The sequence below is a fragment of the Parambassis ranga genome, chromosome 19, assembly GCF_900634625.1.
Source record: "Parambassis ranga chromosome 19, fParRan2.1, whole genome shotgun sequence".
Lineage (NCBI taxonomy): Eukaryota > Metazoa > Chordata > Actinopteri > Ambassidae > Parambassis > Parambassis ranga.
Window position 1 is genome coordinate 4582286 of NC_041039.1, and position 6000 is coordinate 4588285.

Here is a 6000-nt window from a genome sequence, read left to right on the forward strand (position 1 = left end):
TGACAGATGTGACATAGGTTTGGCGGTGGGTCAGTGATGGTGTGGGGAGGCATTTCTTTAGAGGGCTGCACAGCCCTCCATGTGCTAGCCAGAGGTACCCTTAGGTACCAGGATGAGATCCTCAGACACATTGTGAGGCCATATGCTGGTGCAGTGGGCCCTGGGTTCCTTCTGATGCATGACAATGCTAGGCCTCATGTGGCTGAAGTGTGTGAGCAGTTCCTGCATGATGAAGGCATTGATGCTATGGACTGGCCTGCCCATTCCCCAGACCTAAATCCAATGGAGGATCATGTCTCACTCCATCCACCAATGCCACATTGCACCACAGACTGTCCAGGAGTTGACTGATGCTTTAATGCAGGTCTGGGAGGAGATCCCTCAGGACAACATCCACTGCCTCATCAGGAACATGTCCAGAAGTTGTAGGGAGGTCATACAGGCACGTGGAGGCCACAGGCACGTGGAGGCCACACACACTGGGCCTCATTTTGACTTGTCTTAAGGAACTTCCACTCAAGTTGGATCAGCCTGTAATGTGATTTTACACTTTTATTTTGAGTATGGTTCCAAATCCAGACCTCCATGGGTTAATAATTAAGATTTAAATGGATGATTTATAACTTTATTTTGTTCTCAATGTATTCCACTATGTAATGAATGAAGATTTTCAACTGGAATATTTCATTCATTGAGATCTAGGAGGTGTTAGTGTATAGAATGGTATGATATTTCCTTTTATTTGGTTGTAGTTGCAGTAAAAGAGCAATAGATGGTGCTAAGACATAAAACATCATCTGCTGTAGCTGAGCCTGAAGGGCATTAAAGTCATTGATTTGCAACAAACCACATTCAAATAATGAGATTAAGGCTAGATACACAAACAGATAAGTTTAATAAACATTAAAAGGTAATTTTCTGAGAAATCATTTATTTAAAAAAGGACTTGCAGAAAATAATCAGGCCCGTCTGGCATGAGGTGGCAAAATAAGGGCACCTTTATCAAGTCTTCATTAAATTGCCTGTTTTCATTCTCAACATTTGTATACTTGCTGTAATCTATCATCTTTATAAGGTGATAAAACCCGCACAAGTGTGAGTTAACATTGTTTTTGCACATCATTGAACAATTGGGGGAAAAAACATATGCAAGTGTTGAGATGTTTACATGCAGCAGTGAGCTGTTTTATTTTGGTCTAAGTGGACTCATTCACTGTAATATGAGCCTAACTCAGTTATATTGTTTCCATGTGCACTGGTTCCTTTAGTTATGAGTTGACCTCCTCTTGTGCATATAAATTAGATCCAGTTGTCGTGACAGCTGTCTCGAAGCACCAGCCTCTGTAACATACACTTTTGTTCTCCCCAGAGATTCAGGATTATTAACTCATCTCGTTCCTTGCAGCCCGACGGTGTCTGACCTCACTCGTATCGTCCTTTTCCAGCGTTTCAGTGGGTCCATATGATGTGATTTCACACACATTTTCCACAAGATTCTGCTTTATGTTTTGAAATTAGACACTTTGGAGACATGATAATAAAGTTGTGTGAATGCCTGAATGGCATTGGGCAGTATGTAATGAATTTGTATCGACTGACCCACCATCAGGTCAGAGGTTTTAGAAAAAGAAAATGAAAATGTATTGATTCTTCTCACACCCTTTGGTTACATTTTTGTGGACAGTCGTGGTTCAAGATAAAATGGACAAACATGAGAGTGAAACAGATGTTTAAACCACCAGTCGTTGTGTATTTAGCATGCATAATAAATGTGAGACAATTCCTGACCTCAGACATTTTGTCTAAATGTTAAAATATTAGCTTTTAATGCAGAAGAACAAACATGTTTCATTCTGATATATAAACACATCAGCTCATTTTTTTACAAACAGGGACTGCTGCAGCGAGGACTGTTTTTATTCACCATCATCTAGAAATCCCCCCCACCAACCCACCTGTGTGACGCTCAGCTGGATAAGCCTGCTCCTGCTAAACTGTATGTGTATATTTTAATAAAATGGAAGTGATGTTGATTATTATGATCCTAGTTAGTAATGTCCTGTGAGGAACGTGCTGACCTTTCTTAGAGAGGAGAGAGAGGAGAACAGAGCTGCTACACTGGGATCAAGGTCATGAAATAAAGTAAAGTTGTTTTTTCTGTGTGTGTGTTTTTAAAGCTCTTTCCACAGACTTTGTAGTTGCAGGAGTCGTTTGTTTTGAAAAACATTTAACTCAAATGAAAGATATCACAGCTATGATGTCATGTCACAACATTTGTTGCAGAGATACAGTATATATTATATATTAGCATGCTAACCTGGTTAGAATGTAATACCAACTCATTCCTATAGCTGTGTCGGGTTGTTGAACTTCAGTGTTGCTTGAATGATGATGATCAAATGATGAATGATGAAATTATCCAATATTACATATATGTGAGTGGTAAAAGTATGTGAACCTGAAGGATTATCAGTTTAATTAAAGGCAAAATTAGAATCCATCTGTTCAGAGGTGTTTTCAATCAATGGAAGAAGTCAGTAAGTGTCCTGTTTCATTGAAATTGGACATTTCTGAGGACCTCATACAAACAGTTCAATCAGGAGAGACTCAGGTGACTGAATGAGAGAAGGAGCAGGAGCAGAGGCGGCTAGAACCTTGTGGTGGAGGAGAAGGCTGGAGAGTGGGAGAGAGGAGGCCTTGAACTGTTGTGAATCTGGCGGTGCCTGGGGTGGAAGAGGGTTGCCAGAGTCGATCTGAAAGGGAGCTGGAGGGTAGACGAAAGACTGTTAAATTTTCTGTTAAGCCGTGATTGGGTAGGTGAGTGACAGACTTTTAGCTGATCGGTGAGGGGGGTGCTCTCTATTAATCACCTGGCCATAGTCGGAGATTAAAGTGAGGGAGAGCAAGGGAGCGAGAGAGAGCGAGAGAGAGAAAAGGGTAAAGAGGGAGCGATCAGGGAGGCAAATAGAAAGATAATTGGTGAATGACGTGATTCAAACAATGATGAAGAGCAAAGTCTTCCTGATTAAACTTGCGCTAAGAGCTTCATTTGTTGCTGCTCATCAGGCTGGAAAAGGTTACACAAGCATCTCTAAAGAGTTTGGACACCACAAATCCACAGACAGACAGACAGACTGTGTCTGTCAAGTCCACTGTTACCTCCACAGGAGTGATCTATCAACAAAGATCACTCCAAAAACCAGTCATGTAACAGGCTGCAAGGTTACAAAGGAACACAGGGTAACCTGTAAGCAGCTAAAGTCCTCTCTCTTATTGGCTGATGTTCATGTTGATGAATCCACCATCAGGAGAACACTGAACAACCATGGTGTCCATGTTATACCTGTTGTTTAGTTGTTGTTATTGCTGCACAAAGTAAAGATGCACATACTTATGCTACTCACATATATGTAATATTGGATCATTTTCATTAATAAATAAAAGTCAAACATTTCTATTTCATTTGTTTGATTGGACTTTAGTTAGTTTACTGGACTTGTGTGAAATATGATTAATGTGTTGGGTCATATTTATGCAGAAATATAGAAAACTTTCAAGCGTCACCATAACCATCTCGTCGTAACAAGGGAGAAAATAGTTTGGGAATCACCACTGTTTATGTATCCATGTATCCAACATCATTGCTTCTAACACGATAACAAGTCAAACTCCAGAAGGGATGCAGCCTCTTTAGCAATACACAATAGTAACACTTGTGGGACTCCACACACACACACACACACACACACAAACCTTAATCATTAGAGCAGCTGATGAGAATCATACAAAGTGTAATCAATAGCTGTGAAGATGAGTTGACAAACCCTGATTGTAAGAATTAATATTGTTTACCTGATGATTTTGTTCACACAAAAGTTCGCTTCCAATTAAGCATGTGCAGAGAGCTGTAAATCATAACGCGCACTGTTTTTTCAATTCTGGCACAGTCAACGTATTTTTTTCCTTCTGTTCTGCCTGCCTACTGAAAGTTCCTTGTCATGGGAGAAAATGTTCAGTTGGGCAGAAAGATCTTATTTAAAAGCTGATGTTCAACTGTGCTGTCCTCCGAGACGCACACACACACCCACACACACACACAGAGCTTAAGAGGATCACACGATGCTGAAAATGTATTTCTTGTTTGCTTTTGTCTCGGGGGGACCGTTGAGACAAATGGTTGTGTGATCCTGAATGCAGCCTCTGCAGCGGAGCGCCATGATGGAAACTCTTTGTTTTTAAAAATGATTATTGTATAAATAATCATCCACAGCCTTTTGTTAAATATTTCATTCAGTCAAATGCAACACACAGTTTATTATCTTTTAACATTTTTTTCAAGTATGAAAATAACAACAAAGAAAATAAATAACAATAAATAATATAGTGTGAATTACATTGTGATTTTTTAATAACCACATGTACCACAACAACAACAACAACAACAACAAAAAAACAACAACAATGGAGAATTCAACAACTGCTTGACTAAATGCTTTGCACAAACTACCTGCTGATATTGTGTCCTTCTTTTACAAAAAGTGCTCAATAACAACAATTTTCTTTTATCTAATTTGAATTTTTAAGATCCAATCAGACGACATTAGAATCACACACACATCGTTGTGGCATGTCAAAATTTAGAGTTCGTTGAAAAAAAAAAGATCACAACCAGAGCACACACATCACTGGCAAGGGATAAAAAAAAAATTAATAATAATAACTTTAGGGTGATAAAAAGAAGATGCTCATTATGTACAGTAGTGCTGATAAGTTTACATACCCTGGCAGAATTTATGATTTCCTGGCCATGATTTTTCAGACAAACACAAAAGCTTTTCTTTCCTCATGGTTAGTGTTTGGCGGAAGCCATTTATGATCAAACTACTGTATTTACTCTGTTTAATTCTTACTCTTTTGATCAAAAGTTTACATACCACAGTTCTTAATACCCATTGTATTGCTATCTTTACCATTGACAATGGCAGCTTGAAGTCTTTTGTGGTAGTTGTGGATGAGGTTCTTTATCTCCTCAGATGGAAAATCTGTGCATTCTTCTTAAGAAAAAAAGCCTCCAGTTCCTGTAAATTCTTGGGCTGTCTTGCATGAACTGCACGTTTGACATCTCCCCAGAGTGGCTCAATAATATTGAGGTCAGGAGAGACTGAGATGGCCTTTCCAGAACCTTGACTTTATTCTGCTGTAGCCAACGACAGGACGACTTGGCCTTGTGTTTTGGATCATTGTCGTCTTGGAACGTCCAAGTATGACTCATCTGGGCTTATGAGTGCAAATTTTGGATATCTTTTTATAGTTCGACTACCTTTTTTCCCGCAGATCGAAATTCTTTTGCTTTCCCGATGACTCAGAATCCAGAAACATAAGTGCAGCACTGGATGAAAGATGCAAGGATGCAAGGGGTCTGTCAGGAGTCCAGAAATTCACTGATCTTTTATAATAATAAAAATAATAATGCATTGGTCTTATATAGTGCTTTCCTGCTGGGCACTCAAAGCACTTTACATTGAGATGCATTATTCATTCACACCACATTCACACAGTGGCAGTGGTAAACTACAGATGTAGCCACTGACAGAGACGTGGCTGCCAAGGTGCGCCTACAGCCTCACTGACCACCGCCGACTCATTTATACACATTCATACACCAGTGAGTGCACTGGATGCAATGTGGGTAAAGTGCCTTGCCCAAGGACTAACAACAATGACTAGGGAGGAGCTGGGGTCGAACCGCCATCCTTCTGGTTATTGGACAACCCGCTCTACCACTGCTACACACACTAATTACAAGCAAACAGATGACTTTTAATAGCCATTCAAACCCATTTGTATCAACCTGTGTGCATGTTATCAGGCCAGGGTATGTAAACGTCTGATTAGATTCAAAAAGAGTAAACACTGTTGATTGATAATAAATAGCTTGTGTGAAAGTGAAAGAAAAGTTTTTGTTATCATTCATATTCAATGTTCAAATCCTAAATTCTA